General features: G+C 39.6%; 1 protein-coding gene across 6 annotated transcripts in view; it reads right to left on the reverse strand.

The window, feature by feature from the left end:
- Positions 1-19,293, reverse strand: part of BACH2 (BTB domain and CNC homolog 2) — a 358,938-nt gene that overhangs the window by 141,150 nt on the left and 198,495 nt on the right. For 2 of the 6 annotated variants that reach the window (XM_025444343.3, XM_049092372.1), the window contains exon 3: positions 12,826-12,974. The exons of the other annotated variants lie outside the window; for them this stretch is intronic. The gene's annotated coding sequence lies outside the window, so the exon portion shown is untranslated. The remainder of the gene's footprint in view (positions 1-12,825; positions 12,975-19,293) is intronic. 6 annotated transcript variants of the gene reach the window in all.

The following is a 19,293-nucleotide window of genomic DNA, read 5'->3' on the forward strand; positions in this document are numbered from 1 at the left end:
AGAAAGAAATTCTTAACACTAACCAATTCCTACAAATCAAGCTTACATTTATTTCCTGATGATTGACCACATAACCTATACCCCAAGTAGACATGATGGCTTTTATGCGGACACGTTTCTAACTTCTGTAAACTAATTAACAAGGGAGAATACAAAATATCCAGGTAGAATGGAAACCAGTGACTTCTATATATCCCTGCAGCCAGTTGTACTGTAATATCTTCCACTTGGTGCTGACAGCTTTCTCTTCCCTCCTCTCATTCCGACACAATGCCATCAGGTCTGTCTAAGTAATGTAATTTACTGGAGTGGAATTCCCCTGGTAGCCTGTGCAGCACTTGGTGACAGTGTCATTTATACTCCATAGTGTCGTGGCCTGACACTGATACATCAGCCTTCATCCCTCATTCATAGCAGAGCGTGCAATTTCACCTTCTGCTGTGCCCTTCTGTAGTATGTGCGTACAAATTTACTCCATTCAGCCCTAATTACAAACCTTGGTTAAAATGCTCTCATTAGATTTATATTTCCAGCTCCAAATGTCAATCTTATTGAAAATTCCGATTTTCCTGAGGATTCATCCATTAGCAATAAACTCTAAAGCATTCCATGACTGAGTGCATTAAACCAGCAATGCGGACATGCACTTAAAATACATCATTAGAGCAAATCTCCATTGCAAATGCTTTACATTATTCAACCAAAGGAATAATGAGCTCGGTCCAGCCAGTACCCTCAAATTGCACATGAAGGATAGGTTAAAACTGGCTGTTATCCAGGAAGAAGCACACAGTATATCAATGGGATGGATTTCAGAGTTTTTGTCATTCCTTATGAAGGTGTGGGAGGAAATCACAGCCATTGCCTCACTCATAACCTTCTTTTGCCTTTTTCCCCCCCAGAAACTTCAGTCTGTGGCAAAACACAATAAGGGAGGCAAAGATAACAGGGGGTGTATGTGTTCATGTAGAGGACTAGCACTGTATCTGCAATGCCAAGAACTTTGTTAGTTACCCCAAATGATTTGCTCTGCCTGAAAAGCAATCTTCCATTTCATTCAACAGAAAAAAATGTAAAAAGCAGCACTGTCTGGATACACTGTAAGAACCTGGGTACCATTCTAATAAAAGACAGATCTTACTGGAGCCAACCCAAGAATCATCTCTACCCCAGCCTGTTGAATACTAACATTAAAAACCCAGAAACCCCAATGATGATGTTGATATGTAAATTACAAGTCAGCAGTTGTATCTGTCAGTGGGTAGGACTTACCAAGAAAAAAAATTGGAGAGAAATTTAAAAAAAACAACACAGCAACTAATAAAATACATCACTTGCTAAAACCAAGCCATCATTGTTTTCTATCACTCTCAGTTTTAATTCCTTAGCTTATTGATCTCGTTTATCACCTCTTGTCAAGTCCCAGGTGAGGCAAAGTCAAGGTGTAGTCGTAATTTATTTTTTAATTTGGTAAGAGGAAAAACTGTATCCTGGGAGGTCATGGAGGAGGTTGAAGGAAGAGTCTGATGTGAACTCTTTGCATCTAATACATATAGTTTACCTTTTTTTTTTTTTTTTTTAAAGTAAGCTCTACACCCAGCTTGGGGCCAGAACTCATGACTCTGAGATCAAGAGTTGCACGCTGTTATCGAATGAGCCAGCCAGGCACCCTAAATATATTTACTTTTTTTTTTTTAAAGTAGGCTCCGTGCCCTGTGTGCCCAACGCCATGCTTGAATCACAACCCTGATGTCAAGACCTGAGCTGAGATCAAGAGTCAGATACTTAATCTACTGAGCCATGCAGGTGCCCCTATATTTACTTTTTTAATGGAAAAATTTAGTGGGCAGAAAGACTCTTAGAAGGGTGGGGATACACTACATTAAACAGTAAACAATTTTTCAAAAATAATACAAAGTAAAAGAAGCCAGAGCAATTGTTTTCTGCCTGTCAGTATCCAGCCATCTCTAAGATGGACTAGTAACCAGAATTATAACAGATGCAATATTTTCTGTGGGGAATTATACCACCACAGAAGCTAATTGCTCCTGAAGTTTTTTGCCCATTCCCACCTGAAATATTTAAAATTGTACTTGATTACAACATTAGCGCTCTCTCTTTCAGAATGTATATCAGCAGGTACTACAATTAACGTGCACAGATGTTAGCACTGAAATATCCACGTTGAAATAAAAAACATAGTGAGAAGGTAAAAATAACTGAATATGCTCAACACAGTAGTAATCTTAAAAAGAAAGAGAGGCTTCCACTGTGCTAGTTTCATGGCAAAATAAAGAAATGACCTCCCAGATGGCATCAGTAACCTATGAAGAACCAAATGACTCTGTAAATGACCTGTAGCTTTCTGATTGAGAAACAGTGAACAAAAGGCTGATTGTGTGTCCATTTAATTCCAAAATTTGTATCCCAAGCATAGAGGGGAACCTCCAAATGCCCTAAAATTCTCCAACACATTCCTATGTTCCAATGGCACAAGTAAGAGTATCATCATTTTTTATTAAGTGCTGGCTTTGTGCTTCATATATGTTATTTCATTTAATCCCCACAATCACCTATCCCTGGTGGTAGGTACTGTCCCTGTTCCCGTTTTCAAATAAAAACAACCAACCAGGCTCAGAAAAGGTTAAATAAACAGATCAAGGCAGCACCTAGCTAAGCTGAGATACGGTCCTGAGTCCTCTTTCTCCCAAAGCTCTTGCATTGCCATAACGACCACGCCTTACTGTCTGCCTCAGTTGGAGATGCCAATGAGGAATGTGATTTGCAGTCTTCAATTTCCAGAGGCTTCTGGAATGACTGCCCTCTTGACTCATCTCATTTCATAAATTACATCAAACCGAAAGGCTCAGAACACTTGCAGACATTCTCATTCTTTGGAAATGCCACAGCCACGCAGCCAGTGGAATGGGGACAGCACCATCACTGGGATCACGAAGGTACAAATTTCCCTGTGAACGCTGACGCCACCTCTCTTTGGTGTTTCTTCTAGCCACAAACTGACATGTTATCACTTACTGTGGTTGCAGTAGACTCAGCAGTCAGATGAAGGGGAGTTTTTACTTGGTTAACTGCCTCCCCGCCAACATCTGCGTCCACGGAGGGTATTCCAGGACGGGCATGCACTCATCCTCGTCCCCCTTCGCTCACCATCCCATCAGTACACAAACAAAAGCCCTGGCTCATCTCTTGGCAGCACCACCAGGAAATCCTTCCCTTGCCATTCTACGAGGCTTCAAGAGACAACTTTCTAACAATGAGTCAAAAAGATGGATGTTTTAAAACAGCATTTCAAACAAGGCAATTACTTTTTAAAAAAAGATTCGAAGATTCTATAACTTCTTCTTTCAACCTTCCATCGACACAATTTGTTTATGTATGAGCTGTGTCTTTCTTCCTTCAGAAGGGGAAAATGCTGATAAACTAGCACATGTAGACAAACAGCGCAAACCTGGCTGCCTCTTGCCACTTAAACAGAGTCACATTTATTTCCCAATGCACCACTTACCAGACAGATGCAAAGATGTGGGCAAGCCAGTCATCAGAATTAACAGAGTGATTGTGCTTGCACTACATATTCTGATTTGTATGAATCTTATTTTTAGCCAGGCACAAAGGGCAATAAATGGAAAATCTTATTCTAACCGCTACTTTTTTCTGGGCCACCCACACTGCTCCACCTACCGCACAAGTTCACAAATGTAAAAAACCCGACCCAGGGTTTGTCCTAACAAGGGATGCAAAGAGGCTAAAATGTGTGACATTTTTTCCAGTTAGTGTTGGTACTTTCACTCTTTTTCTGTATCAGGACTTTCAGGGAAAACAACATTGACTTATCTACAGGCATTTTCCAGAGACTCCACGTTGCTCTGTCATTCCGCGCACAGGCAAGCGTGATCCGCGAGCCACACGTCAACCACCTCGCAGCCAAGAAAGGCACCCGCAAACCTTTCTGTACGGTCGGGAAGACCATACCCACGACCGTTTTGTTTTGAAACAATGAGCGCGTTTTAAAGGTTCTTCAAATGAGCCAAAGTGATGTCGGCGAGCAGACACCCTTGAGACAGAGCAGGAGGGCAGGCATGATTTGACCCCAAGTGAGGTCAGGATCACTTGCCCTGGATCTGTTTTTAGGGCTGCAGTAGAACAAGGCTCACCAAGGCTGATGTCCTCCTTGGCGCCCCTCGTCCCCCCTGCAGGCGCTTGCCCCCCTTCTGCTCTGGCCACCGTCCCCACCGTCCCCACCATCCCCACCGCACGGGCCGAGGCTCACCAAGCGCTAGGGCGCACGGCTTCTGCGCCACCGGCTGGTGCTGAGACACACTTGGAGAGCCACCAAGGAAAACACGATGATGAAGACGACGGCGACGTGTTCCAGGGGCGCAGAGGGAGCAGAGCCTGTTTTGGATTTACCAGTCTCTTTAGATGATGTCTCACGAAAAGTTAGACTATTAAGGTCCCAGGGTATCGACTAAAATGCTCATTCTTCCGAGCCCTCTGCAGACCCCAGCAGCAAACATATATGCAAGTAGTGATCACTATTTAAAAGTCAACTCAGCAAGAATAATTAAGACACAAAAGGAGGCAACGCTGAGAAAGGCATCTTTCTTTACCTGTGTGCTTGCTCATTATCCAGAAACTAGAGGAAACGTCCTGTCATCGTCTGGTAGTTAACACACGCCCAGCAGAGCTAGCACCTTCTTCCCATAACGCACGGTACTAGAGCAGCCCCGGTGAGGTGTATCAGAAAATCTTTTTGGGGTTATAGTCCACTATCGTCAGACCTTCTGACTAGTGCTGTAAAAACACGGGTAATTAAGTGTTACGAAAAAGTGGGTCATACACCGCTGAGATACAACCACACCGCCCCCAAACCAGACTCCAAATGACTGTGCTCTGAGGAGGTGGGAGGGGTCTGAACACAGCGAAAGCAAAACTTTTATGTGGTGAGGAGCATTTTGGTTTTCACTGGTTTAGGTTAGAGAAAGTTAATCTCAATGTCAACTACAAACCAAATAACTTTTAATGCGTTCTTGAAATTTTATGACAAATGCTGGCTGTTAATGTAATGGGAAATTCAGGTACAATGTCATAAACAGTCCAAGGGACAGTCTCAGGCTTAGGTGACATGCCGATCACCGAAGAGCGAGCGCTGTGACTCAGTGAAGCAAGGCGGTCAAACTGAAACTGAAGACAAAGAAGCAAATGCTTATGATCCACATTAGCATCTCCTTTTCCTAGGGAGGATCAAAGTACTGTATACCACTTCCCCACACCTGTAGCCAACCCGGGCATTTAACAGTTACGGATATTTATCAAAGCACCCCTTCTGGGGCAAGAAGGCAAAATGTAGTACCTGAATTGAGCACAGTTGTTCACCTGTCACTCAAGAGTCAGAAATACTGATTCTATGAATACCGAGTCCCTATTATAAACAAGGACACAAACGATGTGAAGGGATGCAGAGAGAAGAACCTAGAAGAATCTGCTTTCAAAGAACTTCAGGTCTGTACAGGGGAGAAGACCTAGTCATACCCATGCCAAATATAGAGCATTCTTTTAAAACAAAATCTATTCTAGCAACTGCTTATCACAGACTTCCTATTCTATTGACACAGGCTTGCAGATACCATTCCTACAACATTTCTCAGATGAATCTTTTAACTATCCCCTAATTTTTTTTTAATCCGGGTTTTCTTTCAGTGCTCAAGATCCTTCCTAACCTTGGCTACATGTTAGGATTCATCCCCATCCAAAGGGAAGCATTGGGGGGGGAGGGCGGGATCCCTGGGTGGCTCAGTGGTTTAGCGCCTGCCTTCAGCCCAGGGCGTGATCCTGGAGTCCTGGGGTCGAGTCCCACATCGGGCTCCCTGCATGGAGCCTGCTTCTCCCTCTGCCTGTGTCTCTCATGAATAAATAAATAAAATCTTAAAAAAAAAACAAAACAAAACAAAGGGAAGCACGGAGTTCTCACACAATCCAAGGAACTACTACTACACCAGAAGAATTTAAAGAGAAATTTCTTTGAAGGGGGATAAAGGGTACAAAGTTGAAGGAAAACTCTGGTTCACAGCACAAGAAATGATATATTTGAATCACATTTTGTTACCATGAGGTATAAAATTAGAATTTTACTGGAGAACATATTATTTGGATTATGGATGGGGAAAGGGAGAATCTACTAACTAACCTTTCCCATTTCTGGCAAACTGCTGGTTCATACTGATTATGAATTTTTAAGTAACTACAACATAATTAGTTGATCTAACACTAAAACCATCCTGTACATAATTAAAATTTTCTTTTATGATTCCAGAGGCCCATTAGGATCTTGCAGGCCATTCAGTAATCATTTTTATTGACAAGATGCAGAATGGAAAAAAAAAAACAGTTAATACGGACTTCCACTTGATAAAGATAATGGTGTGTCGACACAGGTATCTGTTCTTTTTTAATGTATATTTTATTATTATTATTATTATTTAAATTCAACTTGCTAACATCAGGTATCTGCTCTTTTAAGGGTTGATTAGTATAATCTGAGGTGAGGAAAATAAGAAGCTAGGAAATCACTGTCCTAGAAAATGATATCTAAAGTCATCATACCTAAGGTCCACCAAATCTGTAGGACATAATCGGTCCAGGGTACTGCTTATTTGGAATTATTTGATTAATTGAAAAAAGTCTGGAAAAATACACCAAAGTATTTAACAGTCAGGTTTTATCTAGGTAGCTGGATTATAAAGAATTTATTTTCTTCTGATTCTGTTATTTTATAAATTATGTACAACAGGCATATTACTTTCACAATCAGGAAAAGTTACTTCTGTTTTGATGAAAGGAAACAATTAATTATTCTCTGATTCTGTTCTTCCTAGTAATTAAAAACACTTAATACATGGAACCCAGTCTAATAATCTGGCCTGGTGACAAGTCAGACATGAAATATAGGAAAAATCTACTAGAACCAACAGGCTACAGCTTTTAGTTAAGTTCTACAAGGACCCTAAGAATCCTGCTACACTCCAGACCTTTGCAAATACAGTTCTTCTTCATCATGGTTGAGGCACTCGCTAGTTGCAGCAAAGCTCCAGATGCCAGGGCCCTCAGAATGAACAATTTAATGGGGAAGAGGGGTTGGTGTCCTTGTAAGAATGTGGTGCCACCACTTGGTGTAAATCATGGCTCAGAGAGAGGTGTCACTTTGCTAATGAAAGGCACATCCAAAAGAAAGCATACCAATGATTTCTAAAAGCAACAGATTGGAAATTCTGTTAAACTCTGGAAATTCTGATAAACTATTTGTGCTACAACTGATAATCACTTGGTAAAGCAGCTTTATAATACGCATGGCTGAATTTATTTGGAGATTCACAGGGAATACCATTTGAAATTTTTGATTTACATATTAAAGTATATTACCATGCTGGTAAATATCATCCCTATCTATACCATCAGTGTATATGCAGAGAATGAAAATTATTTTGATGACGCCTTAAGCAGAACATAATTGTGAAACTGAAGACTACATTCTTTTAAAAAACACAACACAATTGGCTTCAAAACTATACCAATTGTTTTCCAATGACTATAGGAACTGAATATGTACGTTCATAAAATTATTTTCTATATTACTCTTAATATCATTAATACTACAACTTTTAAAGTGCTTCTAAACATAATAAACATAAGGAGAATATCTGAAATTAAGCTCTGGCATTGGAAAGGTAGTAAAAGTCAAAACCTGTACAGTTTTTCAAGAAGAAAAAAAATGGTATATTTCTCTTTTGTAAATCAACAGTTTAAGATTATTAATTAGGCATGAAAATAGGTATAATAAAACTTCAGTTAACTGGACTAATTGAGGACAAAAAGATTTTTGTTTGTTTCAATTTTCTGATTGACAGCTAGAAAATGCCTTTTGTTGAAAATACTTCCAAAGCAGTTTCTTTTCCTAATTTTAAAACATTTAACCATTCTCAATGATTCAGCAGGTCAGTGTCATTAGCTACAGATATCCTCCAGGGTATATTTTCCATCTTTACTAAACCAAAGCTATCTTGTTTTCTGAATCTCTATTTCTGAAAAAGGGAAGTGGGATGTGTGCGGTGGGTAGGGTGGGGTGTGCGGGAGGGGGTGAAGTGAGGGTGGGGAAGTGTGAAGGTTAGTTAATTCAGGGTTCTGGTTAGTTGGGTTCCAGGTAGCTAAGCCATCACTAAACATGAATTCAGTGTCTGATATGAGGTGATCTGATTCCTAGGAAACATAAGAGCCTACATGGGGAGCTCCTAAGGGTCTGTCTTTGTTGATATTCTCTACCTATGTCATTGCGTCTGGGTGACTAGGTTTGCTGGACTTCTCTGTGGAAAACCTGTGTCTAAAAAGTATGGTCTCTGAAGTCATGGGAATGAATTTATTTTTATTTGATTCTATATCCATTTCATTTCAACACAAGCTTAGGGTGCAGGTAGCCACATGTACATGTAGATGTCAAGGATGAATAAACAGTTGCTTTTCTCTTAGACTTGCTGCTCTAGATTTTCTTTTCTATAAAAATCTTTAATTCCAGTTTCTGATATCTTAGCAGCTGAAACCTTTATTTTGCCCTTTGTCCATCACCTAGAGAGTTTATTTCTAAGCAGGTTTGGAAAGTCTGGGTAAGAATGATAGGACTGATTTATACATATTGTACTTTAACACTGACAACTCTATTTTTTTATCATACCTTTTCCTTAAGCCAAATACATACATATACACGTGTATATGTATGTATACACATACACACACACACACACACACACACATAAATAATCTTGATTATTCCCTGGTTACTCCTTCCTTAAGAAGGAAGTGGGATAAATTAGGACAGAGATTTCTGAGCTTTTTGGAACTATGGGTCCTTATGCCCTGCTCTTCAGGAACTACAAGCCCTGTTCAGACTCAAGGGCAGGTCCTGAAAGTAGTACAGGATGTTTGAAGAAAGCATGGCTACTGGGTCCCATGAGAATTTGCTGATCATTTGCCAAATCCAGTTTTCAAGAAACATAGAATAAAAAGCAAAATCTCCCCAAAATAGGGCCTGAAGAGACTAATCTAGTAAATTCAATCCTGCATATTCCTCACAGAACTGCAGGACTCACTAAATTGTTCTGTGATTTATGGGTACATTGACACCTAAGACTACTATGATTTGGTGATGAGGGGTAGATTATATTTCATTTGGAGTATGTAAAACAGGCATTATAATGATTTGAGGCCCTGTTGCAAGAGAATTGTTTGCTATTCATTTTCTCCTCTAGCTTTCCCTTTTTTCTAGGTTTCAATCTGTGGCTGCAATATAATCAAATCTATAATCCCTGGTTTGTGCCTCAATGTCCGCCTCTACTGAGGAAGACCTGTCACATACCACAGCTATGCACACGGTGCCATGATCCCGTACAGTATGGTACACTGTACTTGGACTCATTCATGAACACACAATTCAGATGAATTGAGCAGCCCCACCACAGGAGCACAGGTAGATACATACTCCCTCCATCACAGTGAGACAGCTTTCCTGTATGTGTCAGTGTCATTTGATAGAGTTGTTTATGACAAATTTCCCTGGTGGTTTCCTTCTTTCTTTCTCTCTCTTTTTTTTTTAATTTTAAGATTGTATCTATTTATTCATAAAAGACACACAGAGAGAGGCAGAGACATAGGCAGACGGAGAAGCGGGCTCCCTGTGGTAAGCCCAACATGGGACTTGATCCCAGGACCCCGGGATCACGGCCTGAACCAAAGGCAGATGCTCTGACTGAGCCACCCAGGTGCCACTCCCTGGTAGTTTCTGACAAATATCTCCTTGCCCTGAGAGGAAAGCAATCCCTAAGATTAAAGTATACATTCTGTAGATCCCTTACTCTTGCCCAAAGGGTGCCAGGGAATATATCAGGGCTGAGGGAGGTATGAAGGACATAGCCATCAATTCTTACTCCACCCTTACAAACTATAACAGTCCTGTCAAGCACTAGTTAGTTATTATTCTGCACAGTATTCTTGGAAGGAAAGTCAGCTCTGGTATTCAGTTCAAAACAAAAAAATCAATTATTTGTTCTGGGGTAAAATATATATAACATTTACCACTTTTAAGAGTACAATTCAGTAGCATCAAGTACATTCAGATTGTTTTACAACCATCACCACTATCCATCTTCAGAACTTTTTTATTTTCCCAAAGTGAAACTACCCATACACTAACTCTCCATTCCTCTCTATTCCCAAACCTTGGCATCCATCGTTCTATTTTCTGGTTATAAGCTTGATAACTCTAGATACCTCATGTAAGTGGGATCATATGATACTTGTCCTTTTGAATCTAGCTTATCACATTTAGTATCTTCAAAGTTCATCTATGTTGTAGCATGTGTCAGAACTACATTATCTTTATAGGGCCAAATAATATTCCATTGTATGTATATTCCACATTTTTCTTATCCATTCATCTGTTGATAGACATGTGGGTGGCTTCTACCACCTTTTGGCTATTATGAATAATGCTGTAGGAACATGGGTTTACAACCAGCTGTCAAGTCTTTGCTTTCAGTTCTTTTAGGTATATACCCAGAAGTGGAATTACTGGATCATATAGTAATTCCATGTTTACTCTTTTGAAGAACTGTCATACAGTTTGGTATTTAGATTTTTTTCTAATTAATGAACTTTATTTTTTTAATGCAGATTTAGGTTGAGAGCAAAATTGAGGAAAGAAGACAGGGTTCCCATACCCCTTGTCCCCACATATTTATGGTACTTTTACAGAGACACTCAGGCACTCAGTGACTTGGGTGCTTCACCCCAGGCTGGTGATCGAGGCAGGCTGTGCCAGGTCTGGCAGGAGCTCTCAGAGCTGAGTCACCTGAGGCAAGTGACTTGAGGTGTCAGAGCAGACTTCTTCCCTCCCCAGCCTGTAGTCATGAAACTGACTGACATCAAAGGTCATCCTGCAGGAAAACCTGATGTGTAAACATGGACACTCACAGATGCTAAAGCAGGAAGGAGATCAAGGAACATTTAATCCAACCTACTTCTTTTCCATATCATGGTGAAGATGCTTTGTACACTGAAAACCTCGCTTCCAAGAATGCTGTGCAGAATAACTCATTAGTGCTTGACAGGGATGTTATAGTTTGTGAGGGTGGAGTAAGAATACATAATTACATCACTCACAACTCTATCAGCCCTCTTACCAGCCCCGCTACCCCGTGGACAGCACCTAGAAGACAGCTCTGGATTAATTCCTTATAGAACTCTTTCATCAGCTATCACTTTTTTTTTTTTTTTGCCTTGTTTATCTGATTCTGCGATTTTCATTTTAAACACACACACTTAAATCTATCTCCAGGATTTTTGGCTCTGCCAATGGGTAGGCAATAGATAAGCTCCTTCATTACGTCTGCTTTGGTAGTGCTTTATTAACAGTGATTATTCTCAATTTCTGTGATTTCTAATAAAAGAACTGTAAGTCCTAAGTGCTATCCTGAACGAACATTTACCATACCAAGTAAAATGTTATAAATCACAATGCTTATCCACAGATTTAAATGCCCAGAAATTTCTCATACATTTCCTGGACAGCATCACTCATACTATTTTTATACTCCCATCGACTCAATGAAACAAAAGAAAAATGTTTAAAATTCTTACAATGAAAGCTAGGAATATACAAAATGCATATATATTCACAGGCACATATGTACATTTGCATGTATGCTCACATATATCCAAATGCACATTTGTTGAGCCAAAATCTTCTACTTTTTCCCATTAACATGGAATAAATTGTTCTTGTCCTCAGTGGAGAGGTGATTGGCTTACTTCAAAGCTAACACTGATCCTCAAAATACTGATCCTTAAAATGCTGATCCTCAAAATATGTCAGTCTTGAGAACTTAAAATCCCAGAGAAACCTGGCTTGATGATAAGGACTATTTATTAGAGATGCGCCTCCCTTCCCACATGTGTTTTGTAAATCATTTCCCATTTAAGTGTATGAGAGGAAAGATAATACCATGATGATTCACTTTAAAAAGCAGCAATATATTTCTCAACCCAGGGGAAGAAAAGATTTTCCCTTCTGAGTGTCTAAGAACTTGATGAACATGCCCACAAACGGACTGCCACTGTCATTTTTGCCGGATACGGAGCAGTTAAGTCACCCTTGTTGAAAACCAAGGGCAAAGAATGACTGATACTATTGACTCTAAAGCTGGCACAGAATAACGGCATCTACTTGGTTGTACTTTCAAATGTGATGGGGCCGAGAGGACCTTAAAACTCTCTTTTCTTGAGAGATGAGTCAATATATTCAGCAAGGCACTAAGTATCTGAATTAAGTGGTGTGTAATACCGAATATTTAATACTTTTTTCTCCCTTTATCGTTCATCCTTTCGGTTACACTTGAATTAAAGCAGTGATTCTCAAAGTGGGGTCCCTGGACCACCTGCCTCAGCATCACCTGGAAACTTGTCAGCACAGCAACTTCCCAGCCCGCCCCAGGTCTCCTGAATCAGAAATTCTGGGCATGAGGCCCAGCAAGCTATACTTTAAAGAACACTTCAGGTGATTCTGATGCAAGTCCAAGAGCCAGTGAATTAAGGAGACACCGCTATGCAGATTTGAATCCCTGCTCCCTTTCTCAATTGTAATTTTCAAGAAACTTTGTTAAAAGAAAAGTAACCCATGCGGGTTTAGGCTACCTGCTGTTATCACCTAGAAAATTCTTACCATTGTTTGGTTTGAGGGAAGAAACCTCAGTCAAAACTTACATGTAATTCTTCCAGGCTCTGTGCTGGCTTCGAGGCTTAGGATGCGGGGAACTGGGCGAAGGGAGAGATGAGAAGGCTACAGCAATCCATTCAGACATGGACACCAAAGCTTTGCAGGGCAACTTTGTGACAGGTCAGTGAGTGTCCACCTGAATGGGACAGAAGAGCTGTCCATTAGCAGGGTAAACCTCGGACATCAGCCTTTCTCCCTCCCTCCTGCTATCCTGTGACACTGTCTCCCTTGTGTTTATAACTTCTAACTTACTGTGCCTCTGTCTGTCTCTTGACTGGTCCACATAAACAGAATATGATAAGATATCCCAAGGGATCAATGCCAGGGCTCAACCCACAGGGAAGCCCTATGCCATGAGTATATCCTGTAGGTGAGCATCCCTCACTGGTTGCTCTTTTTAACCCAAAAGCGGTTTGGAGATGGATCAATGTCCAATCTCATGAAGGTTTTCCTTTCAACAAACCAGAGCACCCAGATTTAAAAGACACATGTTAAAAAAAAAAAAAAAAAGACACAGGTAACTGCAGTGACAGGAAGACACAGGAAGCAAATGACAAGTTCAGGAATTCTGACTGAAATGAGGTGATTCTCTGAGGCCTTAAACACGTTGATTTTTAACACTTTTTTTCTCATGATAAATTGATACATGCTTACTGTAGAACATTTGGAAAATATGGAAAAGCATAAAGAACAATATACCAAGAAACAAACTTAACTGTTGGGAACAAAACAGAGGGGAGGTGAGGTGGATGGGGGGACGCGTGAAATAGGTAATGAGAATGAAGGAGCGCACTTGTGTGATGAGCACCAGGTGATGTATGGAAATGTTGAATCACTACATTGTACACCTGAAACTAAGATAACACTGTATGTTAACTAACTGGAATTAAAATAAAATAAACAAGAAAAAGGAAAGATCAACTATAGCCTTGGCACTGATAAATCACTAATGTTACCTTGTTGTATAGTTCTACAACCCCATAACTGAAACTCCTGAGCTTCAGGGTATGTTTCAGAATTCAGAATTGTTTGGATTTTAAAACTATTTATTGGTGCAACTACCATTTATCACATAATACTCCATTAGGGTCTAGAGCAGCACGTATTTCATAACATTTCTGTAGCAAAACAGATGTATATTCTTATTAAATTGGATTAAAATGGAATCTCACATTAGTTCAGAGCAGGTATTTCTATCAAAGAAATTACCAAAAACCCTTTTGAACTTGGAATGCTTTTGGATTCAAAATTAAGAATAAAAGATTGTGGACCATTATTCTTTTCAGATACACAAAAATACTCAGAGTTTTGTTTCTACTTTTCATTTAATGTTATATGAATGTGAGAATTTACCAAAGTTATTAAAAACACTTCAAAAACATGCTTTTCAATGTCTATGTAATATTATATTCCATGGAAAGGGGTTTTATTTAATGATTTCATTTAGGGAATTACATTTTTTTGGTTGTTGTTAATGCAAATAACACTTTGAGAGATGTATCTGAATATCAGATTGTCTGAATTTCTGAATACTATATTTTAGGTAGATTCTAGAAAAAGAATTATTGGGTCAACTGATGTGAACTTTAAGGGTCTTGATGATTTCCCAGAAAAGCTATACCAATTTACACTCCTAACACAGCATGAGTGCCTGGTTAATTTGTTTAATTACCCACATTATCATAGGCACAGAAAAAATGCACTTGCATCTCATACATCTTAACAAAGCTCTAATCAATGATAATCATACTTAGGAGATTTTATTTTTGTTTTTCTTACACAGAAGATAGTGAATAGCGTACTATCTTTCACACAACAAGAGAGAAATGGGATTACTGTTGAGTTTGCCATCAAATGGAACCTCATTAGACCAGACTGAGTCAGATCTGGGCAATGGAGGAGGTGTCACTTGTCCATGGGGTCTTAACTTGGCAAAAGTTATGGGGGTGGGTTTGGAAATAATTCACACATCATCCTGAGAAGACAAACACTCTGATGCTAATTATTTGTAGGCTGATAAATTCTGCTTCTAGGCTACGGAGGACTTTTTTCCCTTCCTTTTGGCGTTTTTGTGTTTCTTGGACATTTTGCTGCTACTCACCATGGCCATCAGAGAGCAGAAAGAGATGTGAAGACAAAATCAAGTCAGACAAGCTAATAATAGTGGATAGCTCTTATGAGCGCTTACCATGTGTCAACTCTGGTGCTGGGCAGGTTGTGTGCATTATCTCACTTAATGCTGAGTGCACTGGTATAAAAACCGGTAGCTACAAAGTTTAAAAGCAAGTGCTCACTCATCAATCACCCTTCCTCCCTAATAAGTTTGGGAGGAATCAGAAGTTTGGAATTTCAAAGGGCTAATCAAGCCTACTGTCTTATTACATGACTTCACGTCTAGCTATAAAAACTTCACCCTCTATGCTTTTTTTGATCAGCACCCTCTACAGCAGCATCTGCCACAAAAGCAGGGGAAATGACAAAATCCAAGAAAACTCTAGATATTAATAAACACTTTGAAGGTCTTATATGTACAGGAGGGAGGCCACATCTCTTAGAGTACAGCAGAGAGTTGGGAGTCTGCTGTGTAACACAAAATAGGGTACATGTAGAGAAGACACGGATACACACATAATACATACTTCTTCAAAAAACAAACACCAAACACATTCTTCCCAGATAGGACTACAAATTGGTAATGATAAAGTCAGGACCCACAATCTCAAGTTCCTTTTCATTTATAGCTTTGTCTAATGATTTTTCTCTTTTCCCTTTACATGTATTAAACCTTACAGGATAATTGGTGTAGAGAATGCCACCACTTTCATATGCTAATAAAATAAAACTGAAGAGATACTTCTTTGTCATATAGAATGAAATAACATCACTCTTTTCCTTATCTACAAACTCAATTTCTCTATAGTAGAATATAGTATATATTATAAAATGGTTGAGATTCAGAGAGAGAGAGAGGGGGAGAGGGAGAAAGAAAGAAACACATGCAAAAAATTCCACTTTATTTTGGGAGTGGGTTGAGTTGATCTTCCCAATAATCTTATCTTAGTAAGGGATGTTTCTATCAAAATTATCAAAAGACCAAAAGACAAAAGATATATCAAGAAGTGAATCATTTCCTTCACTGTGGCTTCTCTTTATAATTTAAATAACATTCTCCTGACAGTTAGATGTCAAGTGAGTAGAATGGCTCCTACAGGATTTTTCTTTGCCACAATCATATATGTGGTTAATTTTCTAAATATACTAGAACTATAGGGTGTGAAAAAATAAAGCAGTAATAGAGGAAATAACCCCTCAAAGAACATACTTTGTTTTTTCCAAAATGCCTAATTGCTTGGGGGAAAATACAAAAAATAAAATAAGCCACCTACTAATAACAGAAATGATTACCAGAAGCTCTTTATATACTCAAACTGCACAACTAACATTTCTAAAGCTAATTACAAATTTGGATTCTCTCATTTTAAAAATACACTTCGAAGCAGCCCACTTCTGTTTTAATGCTGAACCAAAGTCTGTGCAATTGGCACATTATCAAAGTAAAAAAAAATGCGTTGCTTGAACAAAGTTACCACTTTCAATGTCACTAAATCTTGAACTGCAAAATACCACAAGCTAAAAACTAGTAATACCATGTGGTTATGTTATCTTACATTTACAAAGGAGTTTATAGTTTCCCAAGCCCTAAGAGACTGAGATCCCTGTTACCATAGCAGCTTTGTTATCTTGGGAAGGTCATTTGCTACTTCTTAACCTAACACCTTTCACAGGTTCTTGGGGGGATTAAATGAGAATGCATACAAAAGGGCTTTTGTAAACTACAGGACATATGTAAAATGTGGGGTATCATTTTTTTTTTTTTTTTACTAGCAACTCTGTGAGGCATAAAGATATTAATTCCCATTTCATAGTTAAGGAAACTGACAACAGGAAGATGTACCAAAGGAAAAAAAAGTACCAAGTTAGGAGATTCGAGTTTTATCTCTAAATTGGCCACAAACTAGTTAGGTGACTCTGTGACTTGTTTTTCAGTAAAATGAATGGATAGGATGAGATGATTTTAAGGTCTTCTTGAAGCCAATGGTTCTGTGATCTGGGACGTGGCCATGGTGGTGATAAGGCAACTCTTAGAAAAACTCTGGGAGCAGTCCCTCCTGGAGGCTAAGTGCTGCGCCTATTAATCTAAGGCCTCCAGTGCTGGGGTGGAGAGTTCTTGAGCAGTCTGCTAGCTCCAGGGATGGGACTGGCATTAGCTAACATGTTTTGCTGGGTTAAGGGGAGGTGAATGGCCAAGGCCTCTGGGCCACAGGAAGTAGGTACTGGAGGGGCTTGAAATAGCCAACTCTATTAACTGGTACAGATATTTCACATACTAACTAGTGTAGTCAAATGAGTACATCACTGTAATGTCAGTTTGCTAACAGCCCCGCTGTTGTTTGGCTTTCAGTTTCAAAGAGATAGCCACTTCATGGGCCACCGACCTTTCTTGACTGAATTCTTACAGTGTTGGGGAGAGAGATGTAAAAACTCTACTTTTTAGGGCAGCCCGGATGGCTCAGCGGTTTGGCGCCGCCTTCCGCCCAAGGTGTGACCCTGGAGACCTGGGATCGAGTCCCACGTCGGGCTCCCTGCATGGAGCCTGCTTCTCCCTCTGCCTGTGTCTCTGCCTCTCTCTCTGTGTGTCTCTATGAATAAATAAATAAAATCCTTTTTAAAAAAAGTCTACTTTTTAAATTATGAGTGCACATTATGGTCACATGGGAAATTCACTTTAAAAAAATTGGAGCCGCCAATTTAGGCCTCTACTAATGATATTCTATCAGCACTAACACAACTCTCTGTGATGATGAAAATTTTCAGTACGTATGCTGTCCAATATGGCAGCCACCAGCTACATAGGATTATTGAGTATTTAATGCTCAATAAGTGCTACTGGGCAACTGAGGGACTGAATTTTAATTTTAATGTATTTAAATTCAATTTAAATAGCCACACGTGGTTAGTGGTTACCTGATTGGATAGTGCAGCCCTAGATGCCTTACATACTAGTTTTTTGGGACATATTTCAGACTCCAGAAGCCCACTGGACAACACCCATTCAGGAAGTTTTTACTGAGCTTTCCCTGGGTCCTGGGCACCATTTAAGTGTCTTAAAACAATGGTGAATGAGAGCTATGGACACTTCCTGCCCTCATGGTGTTTCTCAGCTAGACTGATTTCCGAAGACCTCACAAAACCTTGAAGTGGTTCACAGGACTGTGCTTAGGAAAAGGTGGGTGAGTAGATATGGTAATGCTACACTAAGCATGAAAGCACAGCTTTTTCATTTCTTCATATTTACTGTTAGAGAAGCTGGGGGAAAGTTTAAAAAGAGATATCTGAATGATTACTGTTCCTTCCCTTATAAGTAAAGTAACATATCCCAGGTATGGGAAATTATCTGTAAGTAATTCCCTCTTGCACAAACATAAATTTATTTAAAAGAAAAAGTCAAGGAGACCTGTATTCTTAAGCCTAAGAGAAACTAAGTGGTATTTAATTACAGCAACAATCATAAAAGCATAAGTGGATCTCAAGCTGCATGCAGTGGGCAAGGGAACATTTATACCAATTAGCAGCGAAATGATCGGGTTTTCTAGAAGGTACCTCTTGTATAAGTGAAGCTGATTGCATCTTTGTCTCTACAATTCAACTCTTAGCTAAGATTTTCTTAGTGGTTTTAATGGGATGTGATGAACAAAACCGTATTTGCTTTTTGCTAGGAAACTATAGATGGAGGTACTTTTATCTACACCACAAATATAATACAACATAATTTCTAAGAAAGTGGTTTGGTTTATTGCTTTTCCAGCTTCCAATAATGTTTTCCCTATCCTGTCGTCAATTCTTTCCTATGCTTCCCACCTTACTGAAACCACTGTATCTATTAGAATGTTACAAGGAAAATAAAACAAAATATTTAGAATTGGTTTATGTTCTTGTTTGAACCCGAATCCAGGTTTGCCTAAATTTAAAAGGACAGGGACATCTTGCTCTGGGATACAATAATTTTTTTTAAAGATTCCACTTATTTATTCATGAGAGAGAGAGAGAGAGAGAGAGGCAGAGACACAGGCAGAGGGAGAAGCAGGTTCCACGCAGAGAGCCTGACGTGGGACTCGATCCTGAGACCCCAGGATCATGCCCTAGGCTGAAGGTGGCGTTAAACCGCTGAGGCACCCGGGCTGTCCTGGGATACAATATTTTTAAGTTCTTTTCACTGTATTTTAACTTGAGGCAAAATATTCAAATGGTTTTGCTTAGTATCCCAGCAGGGCTGTACCTGGCTGGTACCATCGAGCCAACCTGACCTCCTAGTCTTAAAATGCCACTCTGGTCCCCTGCCCAAATTTGGACTACTGATTTTGGGAGCTGATAAATGACTCTTACACATCTATAGA

The sequence above is a fragment of the Canis lupus genome, chromosome 12 (assembly GCF_003254725.2).
Source record: "Canis lupus dingo isolate Sandy chromosome 12, ASM325472v2, whole genome shotgun sequence".
Classification (NCBI taxonomy): Eukaryota; Metazoa; Chordata; class Mammalia; order Carnivora; family Canidae; genus Canis; species Canis lupus.